At 35.6% G+C, this 14,564-nt stretch overlaps 1 long non-coding RNA gene across 1 annotated transcript; it reads right to left on the bottom strand.

Annotated features, from left to right (window-relative positions):
* Nucleotides 1-343: 343 nt before the first annotated feature.
* Nucleotides 344-13,871, bottom strand: LOC103875647. The gene is made up of 3 exons (XR_002515571.2): nucleotides 12,649-13,871; nucleotides 12,473-12,556; nucleotides 344-5,461 (listed from the first exon to the last, which is right to left on the bottom strand). It is a non-coding gene; the product is annotated as an uncharacterized LOC103875647 (long non-coding RNA).
* Nucleotides 13,872-14,564: the final 693 nt, after the last annotated feature.

Here is a 14,564-nt window from a genome sequence, read left to right as displayed (position 1 = left end):
GACGGTGGCTCACGCCTGTAATCCCAGCACTTCGGGAGGCCGAGGCGGGCGGATCACGAGATCAGGAGATCGAGACCCTCCTGGCTAACACGGTGAAACCCCGTCTCTACTGAAAAAAAACAAGAAAAAGAAAAAAAAAAAGGACAAAACATTAACCGGGCGTGGTGGCGGGCGCCTGTAGTCCCAGCTACTCAGGAGGCTGAGGCAGGAGAATGACGTGAACCCCGGAGGCGGAGCTTGCAGTGAGCCAAGATTGCGCCACTGCGCTCCAGCCTGGGGGACAGAGCGAGACTCCGTCTCAAAACAAAACAAAACAAAACAAAATCATGCGTACACACACAGAAACACGCAGACACACATAGTTATCTCGATAAAGATATAGAGAAAATAATTAAATATTGATTGCCTTCGAAAGTAAGATTTGAAAAACAGTTGGGAGAGTTACTTTCACAGAGTTAAATAAACAGGGTAAATTTGCTTTCATATATTAAATTTTGTGCACGCACATATTTTATCCATTCAAATAGAAATGACATTGTTCTAAGAAGTATGCCTTTCTTTTCCATCGCAGCACCCTGTCCACTTCTTCAAGAGTACTTCAAAAAAATTTGCAGTTAAAAGAATCCATTTATGTTTATGTTCATTGTTTATCAAACTTGTGAGGCTTTAAGATTTGTGTGGGCTAGGACAAAGTATGTTCCCCACTGCACAGAACCTGGTCTGCAAATAAACCCTAAGTCTGCATACTTCAAAAGAATGAATGAACATAACCAAGTGAATGAAAGTAGGTGACTCTATCCACCAAGAGATGAAAAGAAACAAATGAAAAATTATTTATACTGGTAATGAAATACGAGTTAAAACTAAAATGTTATAATTTGCTTATCTAATTTGCGAACTCTTTAAAATTATTAACATCCAACACTTTTGAAAGTATGCAAACAGGCACTTGCAAACATTACTGTGTTCGAAAGAATGCAAAATATCCAGAGAAAAATTCATAAAATGGAAAAATTGAACTTAACATATAGTTTCACAATATAAAGAGTTGGCTAGAAAAAAATGAGGTCTAATCCTACGATGCAGTACTATGCTGTGAAGAAAACCTACTTTACAATAATAATATTTTAAAAGTTCACATGTTAATAACCAAATTGTTTCTATTCCTGAGCATAATTTTTAAAAGAAAAAAGTGTGCATACATACAGACACACATACATGGCAAAAATATTGCAAGTACATAAGGCAAGAATTTCACAGTGGTTATATATTAATGTCAGGGCTATTTGTACATTTAGATATTTTGCAGATTTTCTATAGTGAACACATATGAGTTTTTAAATTACAACATTTGCAACAAAAATATGTCACGGGTAGACTAACATCTAAATGGGTAAAAAGCTTGATTCCTAACTGGCAAAACAAAAAAACCCAAAAGTTAATGAAATATAATTTCTATTATGAGACAGACCTACTCCTATAAAATAATGTTTCAAAGCATTTCTTTTCTATTTTGGGTGAGCAAAAAAAAAGAACATTTCAGACATAAAATGTGTTGGCATCTTGGTTTAATCTAAAGATCATGATTTTGACTCATATCGTCCTTGATTCAAATAAGGCTCCACTTCCCACCAGAGCCCAGTCTGGCCTCTCCCTATGTACCAGGTTGTTTTTATGCAGATGAACAGTAATGTTACATAGCTATCTGCAAGGATAAATTCCCTTTAACTTCTCCAAGTTTCAGTTTCTATATCTGAAGTAGTGATGTCGGTGCCAACCCCAAAAGAATTTAACAAAAATAATGCTCACCGAAATGCCTAGAACACATTCATCTTAGTGAATGTATATATACCATACATGTACAAATTGTAATTAACATAAACTGTCTATATGTAAATATAGACACAGATTGCATGCCCATAAAAATGGAGACATATAATTGCATACTAACAAATGGAAGTGCATTTTATAAAGAGAGGATTAGATATGCTTGCAAGTGGAACGTAAAACGCCAGTATATTTTCTATTTTTCACTGACAATTTTAAGAGTAAACAGAAGGGGTTTACCAATTTTGATTTATTAATATCATGCGACTTATTTTTGGTTCAAAACTAGGTTTATTCTTTTAGGATGGGCAGAAATATGCAAGAAAGAAAGAAAGAAAGCCAAGATTTAAGGAAAGACTCTGAAATAAAATATGCACACACAGACTTGAAACAATCTGGTCCTAGGGTAACAAAGTAACAGGTTTTTCTCCACACATTTCCCCCACCCCCAGACAGGCACTGAATCCCAGTATGCAAACAAAAGGGACATATTGTAGAGGTGATTCATACAGCTGGGAAGACAAAAGGCTGTACCAGCCAAAGCCAACATTTAACAACGGCCTATAATGGCAAACTTGTTTCTCTCTTTTTGAGGAAAAGTGGCATGTTTGAATAAGTGGCATATTCTCTAAAGTTTCCATTTTTAAACATTAACTAATATACCTAAAATAACTACCAACTTTCCCTTTTTTTTTTTTTTTTTTTACAGAAACCCAGTTTTTCATAAATATCTGTCTGTGCTTTCATCTACATATGTGCTGCTATCTTTCCATAAACTCAATCACAGTGTAATTTAGTCTGTATGGGTAAATGTAGAAAGGCTCTCAGATGGCTTAGAAGAAATAGAACAAAATTAGTTTGGATTTTTTTCCAAGTGGATTGTCACAATCTGTGCATGTTATTTCCCTTATCGTTACATTTATGCAACATTCAGATTCCCTTTCCTCCTTCATCTATCTCCTATTTAAGATAAACAGGGGAAAAATTAAGTGGGTATAATCACCTCTAGATTCTTCATAAACATTACACAATAGCTAAGAGACTGTAATGTTTGAATGGCTGTTATTGGTTTAAATTTGGCATGTGACATTGAAGCAGTGTATCCTCTAATGTGCCCAGGAAAATCTCAAAAATCTCAATCAGAGTTCCAGGCACAGATAGGCAGAGGATAATTTTTTTTTTTTTTTTTTTTTTTTTTTTTTTTGCTATGCTATGTTTTAACATTCCAGAATCTGGTCTCTGTCAAGATCATCGTTCAAAGGAGCCTCCATTTTAACACAGCTGCCGCTAGATTTCAAATACAGGATTAAAGCAGCTTGTTTACAGAAATGTGTTTAGTCTCATTTCTAAGGAAATTTATATTTGCCATGCTACTTATGTGTTTTATTAAACCATAATTATTTGCTACTAACAAACATAACACAATTAACTACATGTTAATCTAGAAGTCACAATAGAAATTATTTCTTCCAGGTAGCTCCAAGTTGGCCTCCAAAAGTGGAGGGTCTCTGAACTTTCTTCCATTGAACATCACTAATAAAAGGATGGCACCTAGGATTTCAACATCATTTTCCCAACTAATGGCAATATTGTTGCAAGTACTTGAAGTAATTAGATTCAAAAGACATGTGTAATTCTTCCGCATTTAATTGATTTTTCCCTGTGTGTGCCTCCGAAACCTTCTAAAACTCCTAAACCATAATAAGAATTTATATTTGTATCATGAATATTTTCCATAATGAATATCAATTACCCATTTGCACTTTATTTTCTCTCTTACTAGCATTCCCTTTGGAGCAGAGGTCTTGCCTCCCTGCCTTCTATACCCATGTTTGAAACACAGCACCAGCCAGGTGCGGTGTGCACCTTCTCAGAAGGCTGCGGCAGGAAGATCACTTGAACCCAGGACTTTGAGACTAAAGTGAGCTACAATTGCACCAAACTGCACTCCAGCCTGGGCAACAGAGCAAGACCCTGTCTCAAAACCAAACAAAACATTGCTAGAACAGTAGTCTTTGAATTCAATAAATTACCCATTTTATATTAATATGATTTAGAGCCTACAATCACATCAGATATTCAGAAAATCTTTCCCACCATACTAACTTTATTTTTAAAATTTTTCATTGTCATATAATAGTTGTACACATCTTGTGGGGGCATATGTAATACTTTGATACATGTATACATTGTGTAATGATCAAATCCGAGTAATTGGGATATTCATAACCTCAAATATTTGTCTTTTTTATTGTTGGGAACATTATAATTCTTCTCTTCTAGCTATTTTGAAATAAACAGAAATTGTTGTTAGCTATAATTTTCCTATTGAACTATCAAATACTAGAACTTGTCCATCTAACTACATTTTTGTACTGACTATAATTTCATCAGGGACCTCAACTTCTGATACGAAGTGGATGAATAACACCACCATTGTAGATTCAATATAACCTAGTCACTTCCAGGTTAATGTAGTTTTGCTGGAGAAAATACGCAGCTTTTCAACATTGCTCTACATCCTCCCTTTGTCATCTTTCAGCCAATGAAAGCTGAGTTTAGAAGAGGCTTGCATACATATGGCTTAGCATTGGAAGAGATAGGTGAGAAGAAACAGGGAAAATAGGCAGTAATGCTCCAGTGAGTTCATCCAGCATCCAGATCCGTTAGAGTGTTTTTCTATTCTGCATTGTCAAAGCTAACTCACCAGCATCCCATCCTTATTCCAGCCTGTAAGAGAGGAAAATGAGAAGTAGTGGAGAGCATGAAATGTCCTACTTGGTGATATGACCTGGAAGTTGTGTACATTACTCCTGTTTCAATCCAATTGACTGGAACTTACTGGGTTCAGTAAGTTTCATAACACATTCTGATAGCAAAGATATTTACATGGATAGCTAACAACTGTGTAAGAAAAAAAGAGTTTTCATGAAATGGGTGAAAATAACATCTAACGAAAGTTGTTTAAGCAGGAGGAATCAATTCATCTTGAGGAATTAGGTAAAGCATTTTAGAGCATGTCTCATAAAATGAACTAAATGGGTTATATTCAATTGATTTATTGAACATATTTAGTTAATCTCAGCAATGTAAGTAATGAGAAGCTAAGTAATGAGAAGCTAAACAATTACTACACCTTTCCTAGATGGGAGTTACTAATTACTAATTTTACTATACTTTTCTTGCATGACCGAAATCATATAAAATGGTGAAACCCGGGGTGTTTTGAGACACACATTTTTTTAAAGTTCAAAGTTCTATGATATATTAAAATAGAAATGCTATGTACCATATGCTACACTTTCAAATCAACTGGGTAATACTGTGCAAAATAGCAAGCAAATATTGAGAAAAAGTTTTGTATGACTTGAATCAGTTATCTTTGGTTATAGATAACTTTTGGCTAAAAACAATGAACAGAGCCTTTAGATGTGGTGCAGGAGTTTACAAAAAATTACCTCAGATCCTGAGCTCATTGATCTCCCAATTCTGTCTGTTTTTGTTGATTTTCAGTCTTTTTAATCTTGCCCCACGGATTCATCATGGGTCTTTTAGTTATTTATTTTTAGCAGCCAAGCAAAAGCATACACAAAAGCTCCTTAGAAGACGTAAGTTTCTGCTTTCTTGATGAAAACTACAAAAAAAAAAAACCTTAGGAAAGTAAGTATCCTGAAAAATAGATATTCCTGTAGCTAACTTAAATCAACAATGACTAGGCTGACCCTCTGGAGTGGGGCATATTGCCATTCTAATTAATTCAAGGTTTACATATTAAGTAAGTAGAGGGAGAATGTCTTTGGGGTAAGCAAATAATGAATTCTTCCATAGCTATGTAACCTCTGAAATCATGGCCTTCACGTGCTTGATAATTCTCGGACAACTTTAAGGTTATTTCCAATCTCCGCTGCCTCCTTAGGTAACTCACTTCATCAGTGATGCCATCTCTCTCCTTAATAAACAGTATTCCCTTTCTACTGCCTCTTTGTTCATGGAATTACTAGTATCTCCTGTAATAAAAATAAATAAATCTCTTCTCATTCCAATCACTGATTCTAACTACCTTGCAATTTTTCTCCTTTCCTCAATGGCCAGGTATTTCTAAAGTGTAATTCTTACTCATTGCCTCTGCTCATTTACTGCCCTTTTACTTTCTAACCCCAATTAGTATGATCTTTCCTCCCACAAAAACAACAAACCTGTTATTGGTAAAGTCAACGGTGGCCAATGATTTTAATATTTCAAATGAAATACACAATTTTCTGATCTTGTAAAACCTGAGTACTGTGTGGCATTTCACTCTGTTTACTACTCTTGCTGAAATTCTAGCTTCCTTTGGCACCTGATAATATGTTGTTTATTGGATTTTCTCATATATTCTTGGCCACATCTTGGTCATTTTAATAATTTATGTATTCTCTTTCTATATCTCCTCCATTGATACAGGATACCAATATGATAAAAATACTCTACATTAAGAAACGCCTGTTGTTATAAATACGATTGATTTTGTTAGACCATTAAATTTCTCTATCACTTTTAAGTGAACATGATGTTCACCTGGAATTGATTTTCAGTGATATTGAAGACCAGGATGATAAACAGATACCCTGTTTCATCACATAGACAAATACTGTAAAAGTATAATTTAGAAAGTTGTTAAATATGCAGTCAAGCATAAAGAAAAAAGAAAGGGGATCCTCAGGTGTTGGTAACAAATAGAAAACTCAAAACCAGATGAACCAGTCTCAAAGTAATTCAACTGTGGTTCATGAGTGCTTCAACAATCCTTGAGGGTTAAAATCCAGCACCATTACATGGAAAGAAAATGTGGCCTCTCATCTCTAAAAAGTTGAAGGCTTAAACAGTCATCCGAGTATGGCTGAGATCTTTGAAGTGTTGCCCTAGGCATTATTTAAAAAAAAAGAAAAAACAACTTAGACAAAAAATGTTAACTACTGACCTGGAAAAGTGTTTTTAAAACTGGCTACATATCAAGGAAAAAAGAAAAGAAAGACCATCATAAGAAATAGGATATCAAGGCCTATTGCATGATCGAGGATGGAGTCTAAATATATATTGCCTACATGATAGTAGAGACACATTCTAGGAAATTAACTTAATGCTACTTGAGGATTATTGAAAATCCTAAATCCCCTATTGAAGCACACATTTTCCCATAGCGGTTTGCACTGAACTTCCACAGACCTCTGCCAAGCTCACAGGAAAAAATTACAAACCTCAAAAGAAATAAGCCCCCTAAAATCAATACATTAAATATGATAGAAGAAATTTATTTATCCAGCTCTTCATCCATCTGATGTTTATCAGATGACCACTATAAACTAGAGCGTTTTGAAGGCATAGCATATACAGAGGTAAACAGAGACTGACGAGATGAAGATACAAAAGAAAGGAAAGAAACTACAGAAAGTCAGGATAAGAGGAGGAAGAGGAGTAATAGGAAAAGGAGAAGGGTAAGAATCACAAAAGAGAAAAGCTATAATAAAAATTTACTGTCCGAAATTAAAACTTAATGGACATGTGTTCACTTCAGGGGTATACATAGTAAAATTGGAACAATACAAAGATTAATTTGGCTCCTCCTCAAGGATGGCATGCAATTATGTCATATTGCTATACAATTTTTAACATCAATTTTTAAGTCTGATAAAGATAGCACTTTTTTAGTCTACAGAACAATATCACCAATGAACTTTTTTAGTCTAAAGAAGTCTACAGAATAATATCACCAATGAACATTGGTGAATAATCCTCATACAATATCATCAAATAGAATTGCACAGGCAAACAAAAATTTTTTAATATAAACAATTGAAGAATGCTAGGATGGTAGAATATTAGATATTTTATTAAAATATTTTACTATATTAATACATCTAAGGAAAAAACTCATAAGAATGTCTCCAGATAGGATGAAAAGTGCTAGACAAAATTCAAAGACCATATCTGCTAAAAATCACTCAGTAAAATAGAAATAGGTGGTGAATACAGTGAAATACTGTGCCACTTATACGTATCAGAATGGTCAAAATAAAACAAAATGCCAAGTTTTGTTAAAGATATGGAGCAACAAGAACTTTATTATACTGTTGGAAAATGATATGTCAGACAGTGCTAAAGCTGAAGATTTGCATATGGAACCACCAATTCCACGCTTAGGAATGTAATTGACCAAGGTGAACTTAATATTTCCCTCAGTTTGACTAAAGTTTAGATAGAGTTCTTCCTTACTCTAGAGGGCTGACCTCCCTTTCCTTAGAGCATTTACTTTGGAAAACTGGTAATTATCAATTCTTTCTCTGCCTTTGTCAGACGAATAGTTTGCAAATATTTTCTCCCATTCAACAGACTGTATATTCACTGATTGCTTCCTTTGCTGTTCAGAAGCTTATTCATTTGATATAGTTCCATTTTATCAGCGCTTTTGAGGTCTTAGCCATAACATTTTTGCATAGGCCAGTGTCCTTAAGTATTTTTCCTGGTTTTGTCTAGTATTTTTATAATTTCAGGTCTTATGTTTAAGTCATTAATTCATCATAAGTTGAATTTTTTACATACTTTGACATAGGAGTTCAGTTTTATTCTTCTGTATATGGACATCCGGTTTCCCCAGCACCATTTATTGAAGTATGTCCTTTACCCAACGTATATTCTTTGTATCTTTCTAAAAAAAATCATTAATTGGCTATAAATATGTAGATTTGTTTCTGCATTATCTGCTCTGCTCCAGTGGACTATGTGTCTCTTTTTATGCCAATTCCAGGCTATTTTGGTTATTATAGCCTAGTAATATATTTTGAAGTCAAGTAGGGTGATGCCACCAGCTTTGTTGTTTTGGGGATTGCTTTGGGTATGCAGGCTCTTTTTGGCTCCCATACAAATTTTAGAACTGCTTTTTCTATTTCTAAGAATAATGACATTGGCATTTTGGTAAGAAATGCATTGAATCTATAGATTTTGGGGGGAAGTATGGTCATTTTAAGAATATTGATTCTTCCAGTCCATGAGCGTTTGTTTGGGTCCTCTTAAATTTCTTTCATTAGTATTTTGTAGGGGATTTTTAAAATGTAAATTAAAAAAAAAAAACAAAACAAAAAACCTCTATACACCTAGGACTGTCTTTCTCCAAGACCTGGAAGCCATCCCTTTGAAATGTAATCCACATTTAGTCAACTGGGAGACCTATCTCCCAGTGTCTATTGGAGGGTAGAAACCTAACATCAGTGGGTCCCTACTTCCAAGTTACACAGCTATCTCCTGTGGTAAAGATAGATAATTAGGTATGGCCAGTTGGCAAACACACACGACCTACAATTCTCCCATACCTGCTCTTAATAATTCTCCTATCCAGACATTGTTTTAGTGGAATTGAGTTTAGACTGTGCTCTGCTCTCTCTATCCTATTGCAATAGCCTTAAATAAAGTCATCCTTACCTGCTCAACTTTATCTGGTGCACGTTTTGACTTGACATTCCCAACAGAAATGCAAACATGTATACTCCAAAAAGACATGAGCTAGAAGTTCATAACGGCACTCTTCAAAATAACACCAAAGTTTAAACTAGCCAACTGTCAATCAACACTTGAATGAATACATAATTCATAGTATATTCACAAAATAATACTATTCAACAATAAAAAAGTCAACAACTGCAGGGAAACATAACATGAAGCAAAAAAGGCAAAACAAGCCAGTCACAAATGCCTTCTATTTTATTTAATTCACATAAATTACAAAAACAAGTGGAGCTTATCTATCCTCTTAGAAATCAGGCTCATAACTATCCTTGGTGGAGACAGTAACAGAGAGTTATTCAAGAGGTGCTGGTCATATTCTGTTTCTTGTTCAAGGTGCTAGTTACACGAGTGTATTTAGAATGTGAAAATTCAGCAAACTGTCTAGTTTTGAAAGATGCACTTTTCTTTATGGCTATTACTCTTAGCATTTTTAAAAGTCACCCAGGGATCTTGTTAAGCATACAGATTTCAGTACCACATTTCTAGACCTTCTGATTTAGAAAATCTAGGATGGAACTAGCATAGGAGCATTTTAACAAGCAGGCGGTCTTGGCACACTTTGAAAAATACTGTGTTTAAGGGCTGTAAGGTAATGAAACTCTAATTACTTTTTGTCAAAGAACCAATGAGAAAAAAAAGACATAGTAACATTTGAATGTGACAAAGAGAAAAAATTATGGAATAGAACTCCACCAACTATAGCATTTTGGGTATATTTTTGTAAATAAAGAGGTGCAGTTTGGTAAACAAAGTAAAAAGCTATTTCTGCTCCACTCTAATACAAAAAGTATACCATTTTTGCAAGATTTTCTTGATCATTTATGATTTAGGAGAGGGGGCATTGCTATGGCAATGCAACAATAAACATGGTAGCCTACATTTAGCACCTGAGTGGAGACTGGGCTGAATGTAATATAAATCTGTCATCCCTCCATCTACAGGATTGGCTCGGCCATTCTATCAATCCTTCTATCCTGTACTCGCTCCCGCTAATGTTGCAGTGAATAGGAACTTGGCCAAGCATGCTATGAATTGTTTGTCACAACCTTTTCTGAAGGTAGCTATACTAAGCTGCAGCTTCTTAGGGCTTACCATCCCATTAATTCAAATCTGAGAGAAGAGACTCCAGAAAACAATAGGAACAAGGCAAATACAGCTTTACCTCCTCTACGTTTAGGTGGGTGCATTAGCTGAGCCACACTGGGCTACTCCAGCAAAGAGATGACTAACCAAGATCTTGTTTTATTTACTTGAATCGCCAATGATAAGTAAATTATTGAAACAGTTTTATAAATACTCTAAAAAAACTGATACATAAATTATACATATCTGCAGAGTATAAAACAACAACAAAAAATATAATTTGTTACTGCAGGTAAGAATAAAATCTCTACAGACTCACTTGGGTGTAGATTCATAAAGCTGTTATTTTTCCAACCCCTTTCCTGACTTCTTTCCTCCCACATTCTCCCTCACACAATATCTTGTATTTTCTCTACAATAAAGGTTGAATTCACTGATTTGCTAGTCTACAGTTTTTCTGGTTTGTCTCTTGACCCATTTTAAAACTAATGGATTTGTGTTTGCCACTTTTAAATCCTCAGATATCTTCCCTGAATCATGTGATTTTTCACCCCCTTTTGCTGTCACTTTGGTTTTGAAAGAAGTAAATCAATACTGTGGCTTACAAAGCTCAGGCACTATTGTCGGTAAATATATTGCATTCAGTTACTTTTGCTCACTAACTGTTGCTTGATATAATACTAGAACATCCTCTGCTGCACCAGGAAAAAAAAAAAGCTATTTTGAGCTGTGAACCAAGGATTGATTTCTTTTAAAATAAAATATATATTTTATGTATTGCATCTAACCTTGTTATTTTTGTGATTTCAGGGAAACCTCTATTTTCTTATTTGTGTGCAATAGATGCAGCCTTCTGCAGAGGTGAGGAGTTGTTTTCGCCTCCCCAGCTTATATTCTGGTAAGTTCCACATATAGTCATTTAATCAATTATACTTCTTAATGTCTCACGCAGGTGTTCCAAAACACATCCCCAGAGTCAGAAAGCCTATGCAGACTCTAACACGTTTCAACCCCTCTGAGTCTGTATTTCCTCACCTATCAAAGGAAAATATTCACAATAAAACCATTTTGCGATATTGGCAATCAATGAGATAATGCAAACAAAAGTGTAAACTGAAAAACAACCTGTAATTGCCGATCAATCCTGCATCATCAAAAGTTAAGCAAAGATTGTGTAAGAAGAAGGATAGGTGAGTTTCCTCCAGCTACTCACATTGTCTACTGTCCCTTGCTAAGGTGGAATTTATCTAGGGCCATACCACCTGTATTAGCTTTAAAGAATACCACCTGCAACTAGGTAATTTATAAACAAAGGAGGTTTAATTAACTCACAGTTCCGCATGGCTGGGGAGGCCTCAGGAAACTTACCATCACGATGGAAGGGGAAGCAGGCATCTTCTTCACAAGGCAGAAGGAAAGACAGAGGGAGTAAACAGGGAAAAGGCCCTTATAAAACCATGAGATCTCATGAGAACTCACTCACTATCATGAGAACAGCATGGGGGAATCACCCCCATGATCCAATCACCTTTCACTAGGTCTCTCCCTTGACATGTGGGTGTTATAATTCGAAATGGGATTTGGGTGGGGACACAAAGCCAAACCATGTCACCACTCTGAATGTCCCTGATCTCCTCTGACCTTGAAAGCTAAGCGTGATCAGGCCTGGTTAGTACTGAGATGGGAGACAAAGGAGAAGTCCTTACAAAGGATCAGTTGGATTAGCCACATTTGATGCACCTATATTCAAGAAGATGAGAGCTTCAGGAGAAAGCTTGCAATCCAGAAGATACATAGTGCCACTATAAATTCTGATCTTCAGTCCCTGAGGGGCTCAATGTACCCTGTTTTTCAAGTCAATTTTCACTCCTAATGAGCACAAAGACTCTCTCCAGCCCCTTTGCATCCTCTACCTTAGACTCCCTTCCCTCATTTTTAGCAAACAACTTCTCCCATTATATCCTATTTTTAAAATACAAGAACGTGGATGAGAAACCTCACACCTTACCATCACCTAACTTACCAATGTGCCTCCATTCAGTATCCTTCCTTCTGGCTAGAAAGTGAGCTGCATAACTCCAGCCTGCCGCTTTCCACCACATAACTCCTGTGAACAGTTAAAAAATGGTAGAGTCACCTCATCTTAAAAACAATAAAAAAAATTCTGGATGGCACATCAATCTTCAGCTAGAAATTTACCTTTCTTCTTTCTCTTTACAGCCAAATTTCTTCAGATTCAATGCTTAATATCTCCACTTCTCAACAGCCTACTCATTCTTCAACCCACTGCAATCTGGCCTCTTCCTACTACACCACCAACAGATCTGTTTAAAGCAAATGGAAACTTTTCAGTCCATATCTTCCTTGATCTCACAATGGCTTTCGTTTTTGTCATTTATACCCCTTCATTTTAAAAATAATTTGTTGACATGAAATTCATAATGAATTTTAAAAGGACAATTCAGTGGCACTTGGTACACTTACAGTGCTGTGCAACAACAACCTATGTCTAGTTTCAAAACATTTCCATCACTCCAAAGTAAAATCCATTACACATCAAACAGTTTCTCATTTCCACCTCCTCCTCCAAGGCCCTGTCAACCACCACTCTGCATTTTGTCTCTATGGACTTATTTCTTCTAGACTTTTTATATAAAAGGAATTATACAATATGTGGCCTTTTGTGTCTAGCTTCTTTCACTTGGCTAACGTTTTAGAGGTTCATCCACATTGTAGCTTGTGTTAGTAATCATTCCTCATTATAGTGGAATAATATTTCATTGTATGTATATACCACATACTTATTATTATAGTGGAATAATGTTCCTTAGTATGTACATACATACATACATACAATGGAATAATGTACATACATACATACAATGGAATAATATTCCATTTATGGTATGTATGTACATATGAAGGAACATTATAATATCCGCTATAATAATATATAATCCACTATAATAAAGAATAATTACGAACACAAGCTACAATGTGGGTGAACCTCTAAAACATTATGCCAAGTGAAAGAAGCTAGACACAAAAGGTCACATATTGTATAATTCCTTTTATATAAAAAAATCTAGAATAGATAAGTCCATAGAGACAGAATGCAGAGTGGTGGTTGATAGGGCCTTGAAGGAGGAGGTGGATATGAGAAACTGTTTGATGTGTATGGCATGTACATATCACATATTCCATATTATGGTATATATATATGGAATGAACACAGTGTATTCATTCATTTCCCTTCTTGAAAAACACTCTTCCTTTGGCTTGTGGAACACTACAGTTGTTTTCCTTTTACTTTTGCAAGCATAATACTTAGCATAGTATTTTGGAGGTTTGTCTACATTTTTGCATATATGAATGCTTTATTCCTTTTTATGGTCAAATAATATATTCCATTGTATGCATATCACAAAATATATGTATGCACCCCCCAAAAATTTCAAAACCTATATTTCAAAATAAGCAATGAGGAAAAGATTCCCTATTCAATAATAAATGATGCTGGAATAACTGACCACCTTAAGTAGAAGAATGAAATGACCCGTAACAATCGCCATATAAAAAAGTTAACTTGACCGCGCACGGTGGCTCACACCTGTAATCCCAGCACTTTGGGAGGCCAAGGCAGGTGGATCACGAGGTTGGGAGATCGAGACCATCCTGGCTAACATGGTGAAACCCCGTCTCTACTAAAAATACAAAAACAAAAATTAGCCGGGCGTGGTGGCAGGCACCTGTAGTCCCAGCTACTTGGGAGGCTGAGGCAGGAGAATGGCGTGAACCTGGGAGGCAGAGCTTGCAGTGAACCGAGATTGCACCACTGCACTCCTGCCTGGGCGACAAAGCGAGACTCTGTCTCAAAAAGGAAAAAAAAAAAGATAACTCAAGATGGATTACATACATAAATTTAAGACCTCAAACTATGAAAATTCTTGAAGGAATACTAAGAAATACTCTTCTTGATATCGGTCTTAGTAAAGCATTTATGGCTAAGCCCTGAAAAGCAATGACAACACAGACAAAAATTGATTAAGTGTGACCTAATTAATTAAGAGAGTAAGCAGATAACCTATAGAATGGGAGAAAAAATTTTCAAGCAA

Source organism: Papio anubis, chromosome 9, assembly GCF_008728515.1.
Source record: "Papio anubis isolate 15944 chromosome 9, Panubis1.0, whole genome shotgun sequence".
Classification (NCBI taxonomy): Eukaryota; Metazoa; Chordata; class Mammalia; order Primates; family Cercopithecidae; genus Papio; species Papio anubis.
This window is presented reverse-complemented; position numbering and strand designations above follow the sequence as displayed.